The sequence below is a fragment of the Callorhinchus milii genome, unplaced genomic scaffold, assembly GCF_018977255.1.
Source record: "Callorhinchus milii isolate IMCB2004 unplaced genomic scaffold, IMCB_Cmil_1.0 Scaffold21, whole genome shotgun sequence".
In the NCBI taxonomy this organism is placed as follows: domain Eukaryota; kingdom Metazoa; phylum Chordata; class Chondrichthyes; order Chimaeriformes; family Callorhinchidae; genus Callorhinchus; species Callorhinchus milii.
Genome location: NW_024704762.1, coordinates 8014688 through 8039156, shown reverse-complemented (window position 1 = coordinate 8039156; position 24469 = coordinate 8014688). Strand labels below are relative to the sequence as shown.

At 44.0% G+C, this 24469-nt stretch overlaps 1 long non-coding RNA gene across 1 annotated transcript in view; it reads right to left on the bottom strand.

Moving 5' to 3' along the window:
• Nucleotides 1–24469, bottom strand: part of LOC103181988 — a 51403-nt gene that overhangs the window by 1999 nt on the left and 24935 nt on the right. Inside the window, exon 4 of the long non-coding RNA XR_488267.2 lies at nucleotides 13629–13731. This is a non-coding gene — a long non-coding RNA (uncharacterized LOC103181988). The remainder of the gene's footprint in view (nucleotides 1–13628; nucleotides 13732–24469) is intronic.

Sequence of the window (24469 nt, the reverse complement as noted above, 5' to 3'; positions counted from 1 at the left end):
ATGTGGCACCTCTCGTTTCTCAGTCATTAACAGCTCATGGGAACCAGGAGGGACACAATGCAGAGAGGCCGAGCTATTGTCCCCTAAACAATTCCTCAGCTTTACTCCCTTCACCCAGCCCATTCTCCCAACAACTCTCCCAAACTTCTGCCTGTCAGACCCTACACCGCCGTGCTCTCTGAATCACTGTATAATTTATGCGGCGAAGGGGGAAAAAAAGGAACTCTCCTCTACCGACTGTTAATTTATTTTCCAGGCAAAACGGTTGAGAAGCCTTGATCGCCATGTTAGGCTATGCCCGGTTTGCGGGCTGATCGGTGTGTGTGTGTGTGTGTGTGTATGTGTGTGTGTATGTGCGTGAGGGGTGGGAGGAAAATATTATACGAAAAGCATTTTTAAAAGATGTTAGGAATTAAAAATCTATAAAAATATTAATGGCTGATGGTGCATTTGAAGCAAATTCTACCTCTGTTTTTAAACTGTGAGACTGCAAGTATTGCAATAGTCATTAGCAGTGAACTTTGTGTTGTGTTGTGTTTGAAAGGACATTTTTTTCCCCAAAAAACAGTCTCTCTCAGCCGGTCTCATATACCACCTCTTCCTTTTATAATCATCCTTGTATTTGATGTAGCTCCTTGTCGCATCGTTGAGCCATCTCAAAGCACTTCCCAGAATAAAGTGGATTGACTGCGTATTTTGTGGGCAAAATGTTCCCTTCGCTGTCCCAGTCTCTTATACCACCTGCTCCATTTCTCCTCCCTACACCACCCCACTCGCATTCACCAGTGTCGTGTTTTTAAAAGCCATCAGAGTGTAGGAGGAACGAGAGAAAAGGAAGTAAGGGGTAAGACTATCATGGAGTAAGATCATGGAAAGAATGAGATCAAGTGGGAGAAAGTCGATGAAATTAGACCTCTGGGGAAGGCAAAAAGCAAGCAAGATTTCGGTGGGGGAAAATACTATATGCAATATAAATACAAGGTATTTTACCAAGTGCTAAGCTCAGTACTCAGTAATGAGGCACAGAAAGAGAATCGTAATGTGTGGAACACATAAATATATTTCAATGTGGATACTTGGATAAATTGAATCTTGGGACAGGCCAGTGGAATTCCAAGGGTTAAACTTATTGGGTTTTGAGCTATAAGTTAGTACAGTGATGGGGCCGCTGTCACTCTCTCTCTCTCTCTCTCGTTCTCTTTCCTTCTCACTCTCTCTCTCTCGCTCTCTCTTTCTCTCTCAATGTTGAGGGGTTGGCCACAGCCACCTCATTATTCCGTCTCTCTCCCTGTGAAAGGAGTCGCTGGGAAAGTTAGGACAAGAGGAGCCTGTCATACCGCAGTCAGTGAATTCATTTACATAAGGTTCCTATTCTTGTCTTCGAACTTGAATAGCAAATGAGCGCTTTTCTCTTGAACAAATTTATGCCTGAAACTCTTTCACACAGTATGGGAGCGGGCACAGGCAGGGAGCGAGAGAACGAGAGCGAAAGAGAGTGAGAGAGAGAGAGAGAGAGAGAGACATCTGGCCAAGTACAGTATTATCCAAAGTTGGATTACGTTTTGAAGCTCGGAAGAGAGGGGATTTTCTCATTCTCCGTAATCCTCGTTTTCCGAGTCCCTTTCCAAGATCCGAGATCACCTCATTCAGCTAGACAAATAGTAAACAGACTTGGGAACCCCGAACTTTGCCATGGCTCAGTCCACCAGTTAACTACATCAGTGAAGGTGTTATACATGGCAGGGAAGAACTCTTGGAAGAAGGAAGGGTAGGGATGAGATACCCATATGTCTCAGGTAGGACCAGTTCTCCAGCCTTGGGTCATCAAGCCTTAGTGATAGTGTAAATGAATGCAAAGAGATCCATCTGGTAGAAAGGTGTATGAAGGTAACAACTGTGTTAAAATCAAGGGCTAATGCAAGATGTCCACTTGCCAGGACAAGATCTTAAGAAGGAAAAAAAACAAGGCTCCTCCAGCTTCATGCCAGAGACAGCAGGCAGACTGGAGAATTGATAGTGATGGAGTGGGAAGCCATGCTGATTTTTACCGCCTCTCTAACCCATGAGACCATTTGTACACACCAAACTACAGCATAGATCAGGACTGTACCTATGACTTCCTAGTCGGCATAATCCAGTTGTCAGTGAAAACAGTGTCTAGAAAAGAACATGTTTTATCTGGGATGGGGTGGGGGTGGGGAAGAGCTGAGAAGTCAGAAGACGAGGGCCTCATATTTATGAATAATCCAAATAGAGGAGATATAACCTGGATCCTCCAATCGCATGAAAATATTCTCAGTGATTGATCTTTCCCAAAGACTACAGCATTTCAATAATTTTTATTGCCTTTACGACATACTGTTATATTTTGAATTAAAATATATAAGCTGATTGAAAACCAACTGTTTGCAAAACCTCTTCACAACAGTAAAGCTCCCGATCCTAGTTGGAAACTTGACCGTAAGGCTTTTCATTAGGGCCTCGCTTGGCCTGGCACGCTGCTAGGTTTCAGATTGGGTTTGGCACAATAGAGACCTGTTGTGTGTGACAGTTAGTGGATTAGAATAGACCAGACCCTGGCCTGCTGTGCGGTGACAAAGGGGATGAGTCTCATCCCTGTAGCAAACCGCAGTGCTCGCTGATCCTTTGCTTGTGAGCCAGTGCTGTGGAACGTACGTACATTCCCACCCTGACTCACACAATCAGCGTCAGATAGACAGGGGAGAGGGTCGGGGGAGGTAGGGGGGGAGAGAGAGAGAGTGTGTGTGTGTGTTGGAAATGCTTGACGTAACTGCTGAAAAGCTTTTCAATGAGTAGGGCTTAGAGTGAAATTTCACTTTGTAAAAGCTTTGCCCGTCTTAGGCAACGAGTGAACCAGAGAGTTGTCTTCTGTCAAACTCTTGCCATAAATGGCTTAAAATGGCAGAAATGTGTTGATGGCTTGAGAACCTCCTGGTTAGTATCAACCTGAGACGGTGGGGGAAGAGGATAGGGGGTAGGGGAGGGGGGGGAGGGGAAGAGGAGGGGAGGGGAAGGGGAGGTGGTCTTATAATGAGCAAATCCCATTACAAATCCCATTACCAGCACACAATCCCATTGCCAAGGTCTGTAGCTTAAAGTGAACTAAGTCCCTCATTGGGAAGGGTGTGGGAAGGGGAGTGGAGGGTGGGTGAGAGGGATAGCTCACTTGGGTTAAGGCAAAGACGAGTGTGGAACTGGAGCCACAGAGGATGGAGAGGTAGCAAGCGAAGAGCGATGCTGGTGATTTGTCAGCCGGGAGTGGGTCTGTTTTGTGTGCTGGTTGAAGAGGGTAATTTAGTAGCACTTTTAGTTCAGTGAATTTAAGTGAATAATCTCTTCACTGAGACCAGTTGGACAACGACTCAGTCTGGTACTCAGAGGAATAAATGATATGGGTTCCATCAATGGAGAGGGGTGAAGATGCTGGATTCTTAAAAGGATTTGTAAATATGGAATCCTTCACACGCACAGCAAGTTATTTCCTGGAAATCCACTCAAACGCTGAGATTGGCAAAGCTCCTCTTCCTCCTTTGCCCATAATTCACAGAAGTCGGAATTGAGGGGGAGGTAGTGGTTAGGATATCAGATCAAAAACTTAACGTCTACTTTACAGATAGACGTTAAAGGTTCTCTGACACCATTGGAAAAGAGCAGGAATTTTTCCTGCTGTCCTGGCCAACCGTCCTCCAGATTGGCACTCATGGCTGTGTGCAAGATGGATGTCAACTTAACCTGTGAGCTCAAGTCCTGAAGTGGGGCTTGAACTCTGATCCAGGTGGGAGTGGAAGTGCTGTCAACAGAGCCGAGCTAAAATAGAAGAAAACTCAGTTTTCCTAACTCACCCCTTCCCAACAGGAAGAAAACCAGATAATCCTTGCCTTTCACGTTAGGACATCTTAAAGCAATTCAGAGGATGTCCTGTAATGTGTAGTGACATGTATTTTATAAGTGAATGTGGCAGCCAATTTGCGAATAACAATGTCCTATAAACAGCCATGAAGTGAATGGCCACTTTTGTCTGGGGGATTGGTGGTTAGGACATCAGGAGAAACTCCTTCCTCTTTTTGAGCAGTGCCAAGGGATCTTTAATGTCCACTTGAGCAGGCACAGATGGAACTGGATAATAACCAAAGGGATGGCATCATATTCTGTTTGAGGGTGAATTCCCTGCACAATCACCTCTAGATAACTGGCGTGATTGAGATAGCTTGAACTTTGTCCAGTGGATGGGAAGGGAGGGTCTTGCAATAACATGGATAAAATAAAGACAATATCCATCCACTGAGTGATTTTTTCAAAGATTTTTAAGGTGCAGGATAGCGACAAGGTGGAAAAGAGTAGGAGATGAGATAAATAAGGAGGTAGTTGGTTGGGTGAGGCCAAACTTGGGGATTTAAAGCACATAGAGTGTAAGAGGAATGGAGGGACTGAGGGAGGAACAGAGGGAGTGAGTTGCAAAGTTTTTGAGATCCTCATTTGGAATGGGACTTTAGCAGTATTCAGTCCCGTGGGAAGGGGGTGGAAATCTATAAGGAACTGGGACCTTGTAATACATCACGGGAAGAAATGTAGGATGCCTAAGCCTTTAAAGTAAAGCACAAACAGATTAAAACCCCACTGGGCCCCAGCCGAGGAGACCACTGAGCCTCGTAAAATACATAAATAGCCCAGAGACAGGTCTATTAGTGGGGTTTTCTCCTGAATCACTGAAGCTTAAAGGACAATGAATAATAGAACTAACTGGAATCAGACTTCCCCCACCCCCCCTCCGCAGGCCACCGACTTGCATTTCATTCCTTGCATTGCTAAGTGCTTGATCATTGCCGAGTACTTTAGTCTACCTAGGGTACCCGCGGACCTCAAAGAAAGCTTTTAGAACTTTGCTCGCCTTCTCGCGCGGAGGCTGATAAGATCATTTTTAGCCTTTGTTAATCCCCTTTTAAACTAGCCTGACAGATGCTTAGTGCAGAGATCCTGCACCAGCCTGGGTGTAAACGCACATTTGATTTTAACCCTGAGACTTCTATGAAGTAAGAATGAAGCCTAATTTTCGCAATACTTCTGAACAGTGTTCCTTAATGAGATTAAAGTTCCCATCAACCGGAGAAGGAGTGGGGGGCGCGGGGGGGGGGGGGGGGGGTCTCCCTTCCGTTAGGAGAGTGTACCAGAGCGGAGTTTGTGTAATATGCTTCCAGTTACTATAAGGACTACTTAAGATTGCTTATTAAGAAATCCAATTAAGAAATAGTAAAAGTTAGACGGCAATGATACTTTGATCCGGCAGTTCATTGTGTCGAAACGTTGGCCCTTTGAAGCACATCGGTAGCTGTAGGCAAAACGTGGCGGCTGATCTGGGTTGGTAGTGTCTCCCACTAGGGTCGGGCTCCACCAATGTTAAATGCTCCGAGACTCTGCCCTGCGTGAAGGGCACTATATAGATGAAAGTTGTCGCTGTTGTTGGGTGGGAGTCAATCTCACCGTTGAGGCTTGTGGGGTAAGGGATGACGGCCAATTGGGGAAGAGGTAGTGAAGGAAAGAGAGGAGGGTAATTGCAAAAGCATAACAGGAATTTCCTAAACTCCCCCTAACTTTGAGAAAGCATATCGTGGGGGTTTACCTCTGCTTTGCCTGGAAACAAATGGCAGAAATCTTTGAATCTGCTCCTTGTCACCACTCTGTGTTGTAACCCTTCTCAGTTAAAAAAAAACAACAAAGGCCTCGCACAACAAAACTTTCATTTGCAAATCTCAAAAGATTTGGACAAGTGACAAGAATTAATTTGTCGGAGGGAGGGATGGAGAGAGGGAAGGAATGAGAGGACTCAAAAAGAAGGTCAGAGGATTTTTTTTTGAGGAGGGTTCGAATGGGGAAAGTCCATTGAGTCCTTAGCAAAATATTCTTTATTTGATGTATTTATTTCAAAAAGAACAAGCCGTTGTTTTTTTGATGGGCGGAGATTGAAAGGAAAAAAAAGTTTTTAAAATAAAAGTGAGACTTGAGACTCGTGAAATGAATCTCTCTGAGTGGGTGGGAGCAGCGTTTAGGTGGGCCTTTGGAAGAACTTTGTTCAGTGCTCTGAAGATTTCTCCACCACCCAGAGATGTCCTGATCCCCTTCAGTGTGAAATCTGGTCATACGAATATTCCTCCCCGATGAGATGAGTGACACAAATATTGCGTCAACATGTCTTTTTGCTTACAAAGAAAACAACGTATAAATTTCCTTCTCCTTCCTTCCCCCCTCCCCAACCCTTCCCCATCCAAAAAAAAACAGACCCTTTGAAGCCAATTTAGCCAACAAAGGGGATATTGAAATGTTACTTTGTGCATTAAATAAGCTGGCGAATGTAAATCGGTCCCTGGGACAAAAGGGAGCAGGGCGGGGGTGCAGAGCAGACTGAGACCGCTGCTCATCAACTCTGACCTTGAACTTGAACTGGGTCCTTTTCTACCCTGGTACGCAGGCATGTCTGCCTCTGCCGTTGTCTACGCTACTGCCTGTTTCTCAACATGTATTCCGCTGCATTATTCCACACAACCTTCCCCCACCCCTCACACAGACCACCTCCCGCACTCACCATCCCTCCCCTTTTCTTCTTTCTCGCCATGATATATTAACCATTAATCTTTCCTCTGCGCTTGTCTTTCTCAGCAGACTAATTCTGCGATATCAAAAGCCCGTCACGCAAGTTATTTTTTTTCGCCCCCGTTTTATTCTGCTTCACACGCACACAAACACACACACAACCCACATCCAGGCTCCTCATCCTCCACCGCACCCCCCCCCCCCACCCTCCGCCCCCAACCCCTCCCCGATCTCTTCTGATTTCTGCCAGCCTTCTGCTCTGCGCCCATAACTCAGCCATGGTTTGCAGATCGGATTCTCTCCATTCCGTTTCCCTCCCCCCCCCCCACCACCCCTTTAAATCTCTGCCGTTGATATGTGTCTGCGCACACACAATCTGGATGTTGCACATGCATAAACAGACAGATTTTTGTCAGGGCAGAAGGGAGAAAGAAAGAGTGAAGGAAGAGAAAAGGAAGCGATCGTGAGAAAGTAAGAGAAACGAGAAGAAGAAAGAGCGAGATGGGGGGTGAGGGAGGTGGAAAGAAAGAACGAAAGAGCGAGAGCAAGAAAGAGCGTGAGAAAGAGAGAATGAAAGAGCGAGGGAAAGATAGAACGAAAGAGAGGAAGAAAGAAACAGAGAGAAAAGAGGGAAAAGAAGCAGTCAGAAACACCGCAGATCCCACGAGATTTACCATGATCTTAAACGATTGGTTTCTATTTAAAGCCTATTTTCAGTCTAGTCCACAATCATAAAGGAAAAGGGACAGCACAGTGCAGCACTGAGCCTCGCAGACTGGATGGACAGTCACTAAGGCTGAGATAGCTGGTCTCAGCAATGGATGCCTTCCAAGCTACTATTAGCCTTAGCATCACCAGGTTAGAGAGGAGGAAATGGAGATTGGCTGTGATCAGTATCTATTGTCACCTTGGTTGAGAGCAGGGGCTTGACTAGTAGAGGTATGACATATAGTCCAACACCCTTGGACTGGGAGGTGAGAAGATTAACCGAGGGTGGGCCATTCCTGATCCCTATCTGGTGACCCTTCACATACGAGAGGATAAAGATTAGTCTCACCTCTGATACACTACACAGAATAATTTCATCGGCCATTGACATCACTGCTCTTGTCGTCAAAGCTGACTAGTGCTACATCACTACATTCTACAGTGAATTCCTGTGAATCGCTTTGAGATGTTTTGACAACACAATAAGAAGCTGTATCAAATGCAAGGATTATTATCATTATTTTAACTGATTCCTTAACTGACTTGGGTGAGGTATTGTGAAAGGGTCTGCAGTACCCTATTCAAATCACAGGTGGGAGGGGCGGAGGCAGCAGGAGAAAAGTGGAGGGGGGGGGGGACAAATTTTTTTTAAATAATTATTTGAAGTTTGGCACTGCACTTGGCTTAACCTGTCTGTAAAAAGTGTTATGTCTTAAAACGTCATATTACACAGAATTATGGAAGGTTCTTAAAACTCAGTCTTTGTTTTAGGAGCTTCCAAATTTAGACCGGATTGAAGAATTTTCTACAATTATCCGCAATCTTACATTTTAAGACGCATCGGTCTTGCAGGCTAAGATGAGGTTGAATTTCAGGCATTTGGCTGTTTCTAACGCAAATAGAACTTCATACCCGAAAAAACACAAATCTGAGAAAACGAGACCCATTTATAATGAACCTTAACTAATAATAATAATAATAATAATCACGCGTACATTTTGACACAGCGTCTTTTACGTCATGTGAACGTCTCGGTACACTCCGCAGGATTTACTGTTTTATTTTTTTAAGAAATCATTTAATTTTAAAATATCGATTTTACTATAACAAGAAAGAGAATAACTTTTCCTCAAGGGGATCTTTATCGGACAAGAAGGAATTTCTTTGCATTAGGAAATGTTAAAATCTCTTTTCTGAGGTAGGACAATAGGAGAGCGAGGGAGGGAGGGAGGGAGAGAGAGAGAGATGGCGGGGTGGTGGGGGGGGGGGTGGAGAAGGAACAAAGGCAACACAAAAATAGCCTTAGAGGCCAGCGAGATACTTAAACAGAAAGTGGATTTTTTTTTTAAATTAACAAATATACGAGGTTTAGTGAAACTTGAATCTCGGCGTCGAAATTCTGATGAAATCATATAATATGTGAACCGGAGAATAGTGGTAGGACGGTGGGAACTGTGGCTCGGTTTTAATAAGTCTGCCTTGATGCAGATGATTATTTGCCTTTCATTCACATTCTGTGTGCATGCATGAATGTGTTAGCAATCAAGGCCCGAGTCGCTAATTTAGTCTGGGCGCATCTTAAGCAGATGGGACCCACCTGCCTAAATATGCAAATGCCCTGTTTTTTCATCTCCTGAAAGTCTGCATCAGTCAGCTGACGGCTAATACCAGGCGAGAGGCAAGGCACGCCCAGCGCCCACCATCTTACCAGCAGCGATGAAAAGCGAGAGAGAGAGAGAGAGAGAGAGAAAACGAGAGGAAGAGAGAGAAAGAGAGAGAGGGAGATCGTAGACGAGGCTGGGATATAACCTGCCCCGGGCCAGCCAGCCCCTGTCTTCGAATCGCCACTTATATAAAAGAAATTCCACGTCAATTTTTATATATTTCTTCATCTCCCTCCCTCCCTCCCTCCCTCCCTGGCAGCGAAGGCTGGTAGAAATTATTTAAATGAATAAATATTCTCGAATGTGGAAGGGAAGCGAAGGGGTGGCGGGCAGGGCAGGGTGTTGAGGGGGAGAGAGGGAGAAAGACAGGAGAGAAAAAAAAAAAGCATTATATTCCGCTAACGTCACTTCATTACCTCCGTTGAAGAAATCAAAATGAATAATCGCGACTATTTTCCAGCGATGTTCCTCTTAATCGGATCATTTTAGCTCATTACATTTCATTACGCGATTGTGGTGCTTTCTTTCCGCGGTGGGTTGGCGGGGGGTGGGGGGATGTGGGGAGGGGGGAGGGAAGAGGTGTGCGTCAGGATAAGATTATCTTCCTCGGTTGAGAAATACCACGGGTAGTACAGTTGTAAAGCTGCGACCTAGAATCCTGTTCATTATTTCAAATAAATCAAACACACCCCTCACCCAAACCGATACCCCCCCCCGCCTCCCCCACCCCATTCCCCACCGAAACAACACTGAGAGAACACGGTTTACATGTGAGCCAGACAATCATACCGAAAGAAACAATCCTTACACTTATTATAGGCCTTTCACGTCGGGAGCTCGTCTGAAAATGCTTCATAAGATTTACTGTAAAATGCAGCGACTGCGTATTTTGCGGACGAAACCCAGTAGCCAATTTGCGCACAGCAACATACCCCAAATAGCCATGAAGCGAGTGACCAATTTAACTGGGGGATTGCTGGCCAGGAAGTGCGGAGAAACTCCCTTCTCTTTTCAAACAGAGACACCTGAACAGGCAGATGGGCATCTTCGCAACAATGCAACACTCCCCCCAGCACTCCACTGGAGTGTCAGCCCAGACAACGTGATTCTTATGCTTGACGCAAAGTCACCACACTATCAGTAAACCTCCCCACCCTCCGCAAAGCACTTCAAGACGTTTCCATGCAATAAATAGGCACGGCAGCAACCGAGAGCTCCAGCAATTTGGCGAGGAATAAATTTAGGACTGACCTGCAGTTTACAGACTATAACAAGTTGCAAATTCACCCTCGGGAGGTTAGAAAGGATTTAGAAAAAGAGCTTCTGATGACACAATCGTCTCTTTTTTTATATAAATATAAACACGGGGCTTTAAATTTAGCAACTTCACAAGCATCAAATAGGAAACCCCTCCCTCCCCAGTGAGAGTGAATCAGATCACACACATTGACTTCCTGTCCTTGAGTGTCAGTGAGAAGCATCACAGCTCATCTCTGAAACTTAGCCTATGATTGTCATCACTGTTGAAACGTAGGAATTACTAGACACAAAAAGACCACGTAGTCCACCTAGTTTGCCTTCTCGTACACTTGTCCATGCTACAATAATGGAGATGTTGACTGATAGGAAATAATTCTGTATTGATTAGTCTACAACAGACTGGAAAGCTTTGGGAACCTTAGATCCAAAGTTGCCTGGTTCTTCCAAGCCATACTACACTTACTATACGTCATGCTCTACCTGAGCTTGGCAATGGGGAACCAAACCAGCCAGGATTCCTGCTCTTGACAATGGCCCACACAAAGTTCAGAGGTGTGGAAGGGGTGAATTACAATTCCCTCCCTGCAGATCTTGTTAATCGTCCAAGCAGCTTGCCAGGCAGTGCTCTCAATGGCAATCTATGTGGTTTTAGCTGCTTGAGGTCGAGCCATACCCCAATACATGTACTGAGGTCCTCAAGCCTTGGCTCTCACCAACCTGCACCTAATACTCCCTGGAATTAAGCGGGCAGAGTGGGCTCCTCCAGGAAGAGAGTGTGCATTCCATAGATACAGAAATTTCCATGTGTAAGTGGCATACGTATGCGGAACCCGCAGTCTGGTTCGGATGCTCTTAAGCGTGGCGATGGGTTTCATGTGTCAAACACTCAGCTGGCCTAATAACAATATGTGTATGGTGTGTTTGAGTGCACCACACGTGTGTGTGTGTGTGTTTATGTGTGTGTGTGTGTATATGTGTGTGAGTGAGTGAGTGAGTGAGTGTGTGTGTGTCCGCAAATGGTTGCGTTTGTGACTGTAACCTAGATTCTGGTGTACTCTGACCCGCAGCTTTTAAGCACATTGATAAAATGTCACAAACAGGAGAGAATACTGCACTCTTTCCAAACCAGTTCCTTTCCTTAATTATCCCACTCCAGGAGATACTGCAATTGTCACCGGAAGTTAATTTTATTTTAAAGTCAGAGAGGTTTGGGGATTTTTTTTTAGGAAAATGTACGAAATGAGGATCAGGTGGAGATGGAAGGACAGCAAAAAGCAGTCAAAAGCAACAGACGAAACACACAAGATATTCACATGTCACTGAGAGAGACGGCGTGTCACACACAGCTGGCACAGAGGTTAATCGCACAGTCTGCTGTGTTATTATAAAAGAGTCTCATTTCTGTCTCCGTCTCCTGCCGCAGGCAAAACAGTCAGACCTTCCCGATCCTACATTTCCCCACCCAAACACCTGACCCCCTGTCTGGAGCGCCTGATGTTATGCAGACAGCAGCACAAGAATGGAGGAAGGACGGGACGGACAAGGGGGAGTGGTTGGGAGGGGGGGGGGAGGAAATCGGGAGGGTGTGGGTGGGAAGGTTAGTCAAAGTCTTCCACTCAAGCGTCCGCAGTTCACAGACAGCAGATGGCTCGGTGATTGGGCCCCACTGATGGGCAAGTGGGTGAAGAGAAGATGGCAGAACCCTTCTGCCAAGGCAGCATTCCTCTCCCTCTATTTAGGCCATTCGTTCACAGTGAACAATCTAAATAGGTTCCTAACGTGACCACGAGAGCAATTACTATGAATTATTTCCCTTCTGCACCCAACGTCCCTGGGATATTAATACTTCCACACAAGAAATCAAAGATTTTTTTATGTTTTTGCCCGTGACCCATTTTTTCCCCTCAAATTTAGCAACGGCACAATTCGCTTGCTATTTATAAACGTTACAAAAATTGGTTTCGAACCAGCTCGTGTGGGTCTGCAAATCCCACCCCCACCCCTTTGAATCACCAGATATTAACATTCGACAGACGTGAGACAGAAATAATTAATGGTAATTGCACCTTTTAGTGGAGACAAGCTCCTTTGTTGCAAGGGTTTTTTTTGGAGGTGGGGGGTGTGGGGAATTACCAAATCCTCTTATTAGAGATACTCCCCTCCCCCACCCTCTGAGGAAAAGACCCCCTCTCTCCCACCGCCTCCCCAGCCAACCTCTAATGTCTCACTCAGATGAAACATCAGAGAGTTCCTTCATGCTAACTTCTTAAGCAAGACAAGTGGAGTGTCTCACACCACTGTTCACCTGTTATTGGAACCTCTGCTGTTCGATGCTGTTCCCATTAAGAGGCAGACACTTAATGCGTCGTGAGGTTAATGAGATTATAAGCCACGACCACAGTCCAATATTGCTTCAACATTGCTTTCTCCTTTCCCCCTTCTCACTCTCTCTCTCTCTCTCTCTCTCTCTCTGTCTCTCTGGGTTCTGCCCTTGTTATTTCAGCCCAGCAGCATCGATTAAAATTTCATGCGATAATTAATATGCAAAAGCATTTCGCAGGAGGTCAGAGTCTGATAAACCATTTCCCAGGTAAAGGATTCTAACTGGCCACAAAGTGACAAAGAAGAGCATCACTCAGGTGTAGATGGTGATGTTGGGGATGGGGGGGTGCGAGGGGCGATTAACTTAGGCTTTGATTCACCCCTTTTCATCTGTAAGCTAACAAATTTTCTCCTCCTTCCACATTTTGGTCAATTCACTTTACAGTATATTCTGTGGAGCACTGAAAGACGTGATCAGGCGCTATTTCAAATGCACATATTATTAATGTTATTATTATTATGGTGATAGCAAAATTCTGTGTTGAAATTCTAATGCTATATTCTCTCCCCCTCTTCAAGGTGACACTCCAAGACAGTACTTGGGAGAGCTGTATTGTTGGAGGGGCCTGTCCTTCAGATCAGGCATTAAAGCAAGCTGCCATCTGTGGATTTAGTGGATGTTAAATATCTCATCACAAAAAGAGTTTCTCCCAGTTGAACAATTCTCTGGATCGATTGTTCACTCACCTCACCACTGACTGTAGTACCCTGACGGCTCAAGGTGACCAGAAAAATAGTCACTACACTGGACAGTAATTACTTGCAAAGGGCTCCGAGAGGTTGTGACGTGAAATGGCACTATAAAAATCAAGTACTTTTTTTTTCTCCTCTCTTCACCCCCAATTTCCTCCGTTTCAGCAGAAAAATGCAAGACGCATTCCAATAAAGTGCCCTCTCGAAGTGCAAAGGTACATGTTAACTCAACTTCGTAAAACTTTCAAAGCAATAATGAAACAATGCCCTTTGCTGAGGAAAACCTGCGTCTGGATAAGCTGAGAAATCGCTTACCACGGTTGCAGAGTTCTGGTTGTTACCCCGAGGCATCATGCGGAGAAATGTTTTGGGGTCAGACATCGGGACCGGCCACTGGAAACCTCCTGCCTGTCACGACCTGCGGTGGATAAAAAAAAGCTTGTTCAGTTCATCGGCTTTTGGCTACATTGCTATCTGAGAATCTGCCACGTCAGTGCGTAGGAACAGTAAGAGGCTGTTCAGCCCATCGAGACTCTTCCACCAGTTTATTGGAGCACTTTCCGTCTTCTTGTCCACTTTACAATATATTATGTGAAGCGCTTTGAGACGGCTCAATGATGCGATAAGGCGCTGTATCAAATACAAGGATTATTATTATTATTATTTTAACCATTTTTGCCAGACTTTTCTACATACTCCTTAATACAGCACCGGATTGATTGCAATGCTCCCCAAACATTTACCTCGCTCCCTTTGAAGCATCCCAATTGATTCAATCTCTTTTAGGGAGGTGCATTCCACCCGCACGAGGAAATGTTCAGTGGGCAAACGGGACTGAGTGGCTAATCTGCCGATTACAACAGCAACATTTGTGTAGCGCCTTTCATGTCGGGAGGACATCCCAAGGTGCTGGGCAGTTAAGGAGAAGTTCACGGACAATTTTAAAATGGTTTATATCAAGGCTCTTTGTGGGACATTCCTGTGTACAAACTAGCTATCGCCGTCACCTACAAGTACACAGTTACTAAACTTCACAGTAAAATCCCATGAAATGTTTTGAGATGTCTAGGCCATGTGACAAGGCGTTATACCAAATGCAAGGATTATTATATTTTGACGCCTGATGAGTTCTTAATAATAATACTTGCATTTGATATAGCCTCTTATGTCTTCGAAACATCTCAAAACGCTTCACAGAATATACTGTAAAGTAAATTGACTGCATATTTTGTGGGCGAAACTAGACCACTGTTCTTCAACCGATGCACGTCTCTCTCCCCCCACAAAGAGTCTCAGTGTTTGCGCTTTATTCATACGACTCTGGCTGTTGCTTGTCTGAACTTTCTTCCCTTGCTCCTTTTAAGCTCCAAATACTGTCCCGCACGACTGCCTTAAGCAATTCTATGGGTAAAAAAAGGGGGACACAGTCCCTTCAAAGGAAGCAGGTCTGTTTGCATAATAAACACATATGCACCTGTCTCCCCCCCTTTGCTGGTGTGAGTAGGTAAGATCCACAGCAGCATTTAATCAGACAGAAACTAGCTAGCTCCTTGGGAGGTTAATACCAGTCATTAGGACATGCTATTGTGATGGGACAGGGATTACATGAGTCAGGACAGAGCAGACAATATGGTGCCCCCCTAGGAGAGAAGCACTCGCCCCATCCCAGTGATTAGAGGCAGAGTTGATCTGGTTTAACCCTTTGTACGTTACGTGCCCTTTTGCAGCAATCAAAATATCTGCACATTCTACAGAACAATTTCGGGGGGGAGGTCAGAATTCCCATCACTCAATAGACAAAGTGTATTTAGAGAGTAGCTTATTCACAGACTAGTGGGGTCTAAGTTAAGGTACTGATCTCAGAGGGAGTGGGGGTTGGGGGGGTCAGGAAATGAACCAATGCGCTGATTCCTGTTCGCCATTCAGACCACACCCCATCTCCCCCCACTTCATTCTAAGCCCCTCTCCCATTAGAAGGTAAACTTTTTGTAGTATTGGAGTCAGGGTCAGGGCTCAGCTGTGATGACCCCCATGGTCAAACATCCTACCAACACTTAGTGTTGAGGTTCACAGATCCTCGGGTGATGTACCAGAGAGTGCTTGTGGATGCTTACATCAATCAACACTTTTGAGGCCAGGAATGAAGGCTGAGGGGAGGAGGAGGGTGGGTGCTGAGCAAGAGTACAGAATTCCTGTTTCCAGTGAAGTTTTTTTCTGCAGAAGCTCTTAGAATATTCCTCATCACCTTGATCACACTTCCTTCGAATTGCCCACGAGTCGTTTCCAACGTTTCCCCCTTTCAAACCCCTTTCAACTCCGCCAGCGATCAGTCGCTGACAGCTTCGCAGCCCGTCTCAACTCTCTGACAGTCAGAGAACAACTGGCCGCTTTATAAGACAAAAAAAAACTTCAAACACATGTACTCATCAGCCATTTGTCTCTCTGCTTGACTCAATGTCCCCGGTTTTATATTGGAATAACTGAACATTGTCTAAAATTACAAATGAGCTGCAGACGATTTGGCTATCTGTTTGCATGCAATGGCATATATATGGATGGTGTGTATGTTGCATGTTACATGTGTTTAACATGTTGTTCATGTAATGCACACGTACAACATGCTAAATAACTGGCAAATGCTATATGTGGGCACGTGCTATGTATTTAGAATGTTGTATATGTTAATGTACGTTGGTGTAATATTGCAGGAATTATATGGTATAAAGATTGCGGGACCCAATGTGTGTAACAATAATAATAATCCTTGCATTTGATGTAGCATGTTTAACGCACACGTGTGTGTAAAGTGATGGGGGAATTGATAGTGGACATATGTTGGGATTCGTGTGAAGTATGGGTGGAGTGGAGTGTGGATCTTGACCTTGCGTGTCCCACAAGGGGAACCAGTTCTCTTATCCTGTAATAACAAGTGCCTGGCGAAAGAGGGAGAAAAATCAACCAAGGTCTGATTGCTGTCCAGTGACCTCCTACTGAAAGACATATTTATGTATGTGTGTCTGTGTGAACTTTAGGTGAGACAAGGTCAGTTTGACTGCAAAGCCTACCCCGAACCATTTCCTCACCCCATCACCCCACTCCCTGACCCACCCCCCACACACACAGTCGAAAACACACACACACAGTCACCCTCTGTCTGTGCTCACATGTGAAGAATATTTACTTGGCTATACATAGTGCTAAATTGCCCGTGAAAGTGTGAACCCAAGGCAAGTAGCACCTTTAGGAGAGGGAAGAAAGGAGAATAAATTTGGCCTCAATCAAGGACAAACCTGGGTCAATTCATGCCTGGGACGGAGAGGCAAAACAGGATAACTGCGACTTTCCTTAACATTTAATTCCAGGCGCTGTTTGTGTGTGTGTATAAACAAAATCACACACACACAAAAATTCACCCCTTTCTAAGTACAAGTACAAGGATAATGAGTACTGAGTAGCCTTTCATAATCCACTAACCTAATCTGGGTGTTTGTATATATACTATATATATATATATATATATTAGAGTGATTGAGACAGAGAAGGAGGTTGAAAAAAAAGTATGAAGGGCTGAATGGTAACTGCAGAAGGGGAGCAAGAGGTCTGATTGGTACAGTCCAGGGGCCAGGTAAGTGGCAGACTAAATATTTCAATACGATGCATAGTAAATTAGGGGATTGTCTGGGCGCAGACGAGAGTGTGTGTTTAGACTCAATAAGTATGCAGGGCTTGTAGTACTGTGGATGTTCCTTGACCCTCTTGTAAGGGGGGGTCTATTCTCAGTCTTCTGGGCGTGGGAAAAAGGCAACATTCCATTTCACAGCTGCCGCTTCGTTCAAACTGAAACAACCGAGGCTAGTTTTTTTTCCCCCATTGATTTCCGTCCTTCCACCTCCATCCCAAACGCAACACATTATCCTCCACCCACACCCCCCCTCCAACCCCACCACCCACCCATCCATCCTCCCTCCTCCCCCCCAAAAAAAAACGTTAGCTTCGGAATACCAACTCGGTCGCCTGGCGAAGTCAGCCCTGGAACTGAGCAGGACACCCACCGCCCACACACACACACAAACACACACACACACTTCTTCCCCTCCCACCTTAAAAAAATATACACCCTCAGATCAATTTCCTCTCTCTCGCCTAAAATGGGTTCCCTGTCCATAGAACAGGGAAATTGATAAATATTTAAAGAGGGCTCTCTCTCTCTCTGATACACACACCACACACACACACACACACAGCAACTGCATTGGAAGTCCCAATATATCAGTCGACCCCCAAATTAAGTATAAAATATGATCACCATTTTTTTTATTTGTTATATAAAATATATAACGCGGTTATAGGTTCCTGATTGCAATTAATGCATTTAAAACTTGACAGTCTCTGTTCTGGCATTTATTCCAAATAAATCCTATTGTTTTACTTAAAGCAAGTTTAGTTTCTAATTGCCCGGACATGACAGTAAAAAAAATAAAGTATCTGGGGCAGAACCAAGTTCTATCCTTAAAGAAATTTAAAATATACCTCAAACAAAGCTTTTCATTAAAAAAAACAATAAATCCATTTCTATATGGTGTGAAACACCGAAGATTCCTGTCCATCGCTAAACACCTACAATTATTTTCTGAAACTTTTAACACTTCCAGTTAATACAATTAAAACATATTTTGACCACAGCCAACTATTCGTAAAGCATACATGCGGAAAAACTCCAACACATTTGAAATCCAGAGCAAATCGCTTAATTTTAAATTACAAATTCATTTTTATATCATGCTACTCTTTGTCTATTTCTAGTCCTTCTCAACTGCACATTGTGCTGGAATTACTAACTTCTTTTACCGAGTTAAGAAACTGGGAAGTTTCAGAAACTGTCAAAAACTATTTAATAATGTCTAAATATTCTAAATGTAATACTTTTTTTAAAAGAATGATTTATTTTTGTTCGAAAGTGTGGGATCCCACATCATTAATAGCATTAATTTCGCAAAGGCTTTGCTTATATTTCCAGGGAGTTTGTTGTGATTCAGGAAACGATTGCCTCATTGGTCCAGATAGAGAATATTAGCATTTACACCTGACACAGACCCATACCTAATCTGCCAACAACTGCATTTACATGGCTGATAATAATAATATAATAATAATCCTTGCATTCGATATAGCGCCTTACCATGACATTGAGACGTCTCAAAGCGCTTCACAGAATATACTGTAAAGTGAATTGACTGTATTTTGTGGGCGAAATGCAGCAGTCAATTGCGCACAGCAGTGTCCCCCAAACAGTCGTGGATTGAGTGCCCAAATTATTCATTTATTTATTTTTGAAGGGATTATTACCCTCCGGAAAAGCGATCCATCAATTGACTAATAACTGGGTTCCTACTTACAGGTAAAAAGGTTGATGTGAATTAACCCGCTTTGAGTTGGAATGGGTTCCAGTGTAACTTCCAGCTGATGATAGGGTAAACATTTTAAAATTTAATCTTCAAAAGAGATGCCAGATGGGGGCTCCTCCCCTCAACGGCACTGGGCCCTGCAGACATGAGCTGTGGCTTATTGAGGTTAGGTTGGGCATCTGTGTCTCTGGGGTAGGGGAAGGGGGAAATAATCAGCCTGGGCCTGATCATAGGAACATAAGAAATGGAGTAAGCCATTCAGCCCCTCGAGCCTGTTCCGCTTCACTATCTGGTGCTGCCCTGTCGAAAAATGTGGGTGTACCAATATGAGGCAAGGACAGGGATTTGATGGATCCCAAGTTGAAGTTGATTCTCACACAGGAATAATGGTTACCTTTTCCCCCACAAAGTACAGTCAATTCACTTTACAGTATACTCTGTGAAGCAATTTGAGCGTCTCGACGATGTGATAATGCACTGTATCAAAGGCAAGGATTATTATTACCTGGGCGAGGCACATCACTTATAATTTATTCTCTCCCAGGACCTCAAGAATGTAGAAGTTCTCCCCTCCCCCAGCCTTCCCTTCCTGCGGAAGCTCATTAAACTCCAAATGTGTCTTGCTTAACCCACACGTCTTAATTTAACTAATCTTCTCTCCAACTGTTTTCAACCTTTGAAGTCTTCTGGCACTGGACTCTTCACCCGTTTTGGAGGAATTATTGTTACATAGATGGGAGATTGAGATAGAGGGAGATGTGGATGGATATTGGAGCTAGTACAGGAAGGCGACACCTTTGGAACCAGTTAATAGAATTACAAGCCTCTACTAAAATGAGTTTAATTGGTACATTGCTTAAGTGTGTGTAATTGACGTAATTTATATTATTAAACACAGGTCAGATCTGGGCTTTTTTTTATTAACTCGACTTTCCACTATCACAGCATAGATGGAGTTTCAAGATTTCTGGAGTTTGAACGCAGAGACTAACCAGAGGACACAGATTTTATATAATTGGCAAAAGAACCAGAGGGGAGACGAGATTTTTTTTTACCCAAAGAGATGTTACGATCTGGAATGCACTGCCTAAAAAAGGTGGTGGGAGCAGATTTGATAGTAGCTTTCAAAAGTGAATTGGACAGGCACTTGAAAAGGATATATCTGCAGAGCATTGGGGAAAGAGTGGGGGAGTGGGACTAGTTGGTAGCTCTTTCAAAGAGCCGGCACTGGCACGATGGGCCAAATGGCCTCCTTCGGGCTGTACAATTCCCCAATCCTTCTGGAATGAAATATCTGTTCCCCAAACTCCAAATTCTGACAGCCATCTGTTAAGTGCTAGCTTTGTGCTTTGGGGGAAGAATAGGCTTGTTCTCTTATCAGGATACTTCAGCTGTAGTTTCTAAGGTTCTACAAGCCCATTCCTTCGCAAATCGGCTCCCAGACACTAGCATCAACACTCGAGTCATTTGGAAAGCCGGTCGCTGGTATATTTCTGTCGTGTCAATCCGTTGCTGTGGCAACAGCTACATTCGTAACACAATTTAAAGCAAAAAGAAAAATCGCAGGGTTTCTAGGCAGCAGCAGGATGGGGTGGGGGAGGGGGACGGGGCAGCTTGAGTGTTATCATCACACCCAGGGCAGCTATGGGGCGGTTGGAGCCAAATGGTTGATTTGATTTGGGCAGTTGTCACATTCAAATTCCCTCAAGTTCAAATCTGTACTGCACAGGTGCCCATCAGATGTCTCCCCCTCCCTTTGATGCCAGCAGGAATTGTGCGCTCCAATGCCCATCACGCAAGGTCAATCAATGGGACCACAGGCAACCAATAGGTCAACGATGGCAAGGGAAAAGGCTTCTGATTTTATCCTCCACCCTTGGAGAGCCAAGACTGATCCTGTCCTCGACCAATGTGTACCTGCACACCATCACTGTATGGTGACCAGAAGCCAATTTTTGATCAGCACAATTGTGGAGTCCTGTAGCTCAGTGGTTAGCGACTTGCCTCGCAAGTGAGAGACCTGGGTTCGATTTCTGGCGGGGCGAAATGTTGGGCAAGTTTCCTTACTCCACATGCCTCTGTTTACCTAGCAGAAAGTAGGAATCCAGTTGTTAGTCGATTGGTGAATGGCTTTTCCGGGGGTATTAATTCCTTCAAAAAAATAAGAATAATAAATTGGTCACTTCAATCCATGACAGTTTGTGGGACACTGCTGTGCGCAATTGGCTGCCGCATTTCGCCCACAAAATATACAGTCAGTTCACTTTACAATATATTCTGTGAAGCGCTTTGAGACGTCTTGAAGATGGTTTAAAGAGCTATATCAAATGCAAAGATTATTAAAGATTATTATTATCTTTTTCTCCGAAGTAACTACTGCCAGATGCACCTAAAACCAAACAATCAAGTACGGTCTTCGCTGTAACATTACATATTCTACATGCAACACATCCTCTCGTGTGTCAAGCAAATCGCATTGATATTTCAAGGGATTTCTCACAGCATCAGCTTGTCACTACCCAATCCTAATGAACACCCCCCCCCCACCCACACCCCACAGACGAAATGGTCATGATTTTGAAATCGCAATGTTCAATCTCTCTTATCTCGAAAGGGTTCATTTGTGCTGGAATATGGTTTGATCAATAGCCACTGACGACCGACTCCAGCACCTTGCCCACCTGTGAGGCTATCTAGACATGAATGACGTCAGGATATTTGATCACGTGGAGTGCTGGCATCACATCTTTGACATCTTTCTCAAGTTCCCTCTTTGTCCTCCCACAATGTCCATGCACGTGAATGTTTATAGGTTCATAGAATATGATTCATAGATTCATAGAATGTTACAGCACAAAAGGAGGCCATTCGGCCCATCGAGTCTGTGCCGACTCTTTGACGTCACTTTCACTAACCCCAATCACCAGCTTTCTCCCCATAACCCTGCAAACCCGTCCTCCCCAGATACCTATCCAGTTCTCTCTTAGTTTGATAACGATCAAGAGTGGGAACTCTGGCTGACGTTTCTCCTCCCACAGAAAAAAATAAATCAACAAACACTGTGCGGACTGGGCACCATACCTTAGGTCAGTTTCTGTACCAGGCATACAAGAGACTGCCCTGAGCATGCTATTTTGTTACTAGCTGTTGGCAGGCTGGGAGGTGTTATTGATTGAGACGTCAATACTACGGGCTTATCAATACCAATCCTGCTGCCATCTGAACAGTAGGCAAAGGACGATTTCTGGTAAATAATTAGTCAAATTTGTATTGTGTTAGACCCCGCACAATGTTCTGGGGTCTGGCTTAAGTCGAGGGCAGCTTAGCTCGAGGCAAAAACAACGTGAATATAAAAAAGCAGAACCGTTTTCCCATCCACTGTAGACTTGAACTGTCTGTTACTGTGAATACATTCAATTAGCATGTGAATACTCAGAGCCCTGGAGTTAATCCCTTTATGTCTTCACACCTGTTTTGGCACATTTCTATAACTCTCTCTCTCGCTCTCTCTCACACACACACACACACACACATACACGCACATGCTCAAATTCTTCTTTTTTTCAAAAACACCCTCTATGATAATTTGCAATCTCTTCCTCTCCAATTCTCTCTTGTATAGACTCAAGGTCAGGGCCACACGCTTGAGCATAGAATCTCTGGCACGTCAACCAAGTAACCATTTTTTAAAAAAATGTGTGAGCCAAAACAATGGCGGTGGGAAACAATCATTACCGAGACATGATCTTCCGATCACCCGACAACCTATTCATGGGAACCTTCCAGCAGGGATTGGAAGGAGAAGTGATGGGCGTGTTCAATAAATTAGTCACACACCTCATGGCTGTTTTTTGGGACATTGCTGGGCGCAATATGATTGCTATTTTCGCTTATCAAATACATAGTCACTACTACTTTACACTTTACAATAAATCCTGCGAAGGGCTTGATATGTTCTGACGATTAAATAAGGTGCTATATCAAATGTAAGGATTATTTCTTCTTATTATTATCAGAGTAAATTCATGATCATGAGCAGAAAACTTGGCTGAATCTTGGCTAACCCAGAGACATAGAAGGTAATTATAACGTCCTCTACTGCAGCCTTGGTTGAGGCCAGTGCCTTCATAGATTCGAGTGTGCATCCTTCTTGTTTGGCTTCCCAATTGCAAAACCCCGGCAATGCTTTCATCCACTAACTAAACCATTGTTCTAGCTTACCCTGCGGTGGATTTGTAGCATATTTTATTCCTGTTTCACTTTACGAGCATTTAATACAGCACCCACTGCTTGCCATGTTCATTTAAGAATTGTTAACCAGCATTTCTGATCACTGCTCCCCATCCTTTATTAACCTATCTTCCCGTTTTAAAAGACTGGCCAACTTTACAGCTCTGTCCATCTGTCTGTCTTCATACTGTAATTGTAGTCTGGGAAAGAGGATCCACTGCACCAAATCTTTTATGCTCCACACATGGTCAGTCTGTCTCCATAGCTTGTCAAGGCAGATAAAGGTTACTGCACAAACATTGCTTTTCAGATCAATAAAAAATACAACAACAACAACACACTCTTATATAATGCCTCTCACATAAGATGAATGTCTCAAAAACATTTCACAACGATGAGATCACCGACTGAGGAGGAAAAAGGAAAAGATTGAGCTGTTCACCAAAGCGATACATTATTTAAGAGGATTCCGAAGGCAACGAAAGAGAGTAAAAGGTAAAAGCGTTTTGGGGGAGAGAGCTTCAGAGAGTGACTGAAGGCTCATCCACCAATGGTTGAACCAAGGAGTGAGGAACAAGAGTAGCAGACCAGATGGATGACACCCAGGTGACCAAAAAAAATTTAATTGCTTGATTATTAACAGAGTTTCGTTTAAAAGGAGCATATAACACAGGGAGGGAAGAAGCACTCCCTATATCTGTGTTATAGAGAAATCATGATTAGCGACACTATTTCCCAAGATCACACATCCCAATTAAACCTTTAAATAATATTTCTTATAATTATTATAGGTGTGATCATTCATATTATAGATACGATTCGAGGTATGCATTTCTCTAAAATCATGCAACCAGGCAGCAACAGACACACTGCAGCAATTAAACCTTCTGTTAATTGGGATTGTGAATATCATAAAATTGTACTGAATGTACTGGAACATAAGCATCACCTCCTTCAATGCGTGAGCTTCGACAGTGAGCTTCACCTGACTATTTCACCAAAGGGGCATTGCAGCTGAGCCTAACTCACCCAAATATCCACATATCCCAGGGCTGGGCAGTACATTGGGCAAAGCTTTCTCTGTGGAAAGGTATGAATACAATACAAAATACAAAATGACATTCGTATAGCGCCTGGATGTTCAGGTGCACGTCAAAAATCTTGTGAACCAACACATCAGAAAAGAGAAGGGACTTTTTTCCAGTGTCATGGCCAAGAATCACCCAAACACATTGATCACTTGCTTCATGATTCTTTGGGACATTGCAGCTTAGAACAGTAGAGTAGATATAGGAAGAGAAAATAAAATCACGTAACTAGAAAGCTATTGGCAGGTAGAAAGAATATTCATTTCCTATCACATGATGCTGTCCATTGTCACTTCTGCTTCTGGTCACATGGAGCAAGGAAATTGCAATGAACTTGAGAGAATTGAATTTGTGGCCCAACAAATCCATGCTCAGTGAGGGATATATACAGTGATCCCAACCCCAAAACACATCGGTTAGACTCCAGCCCGGA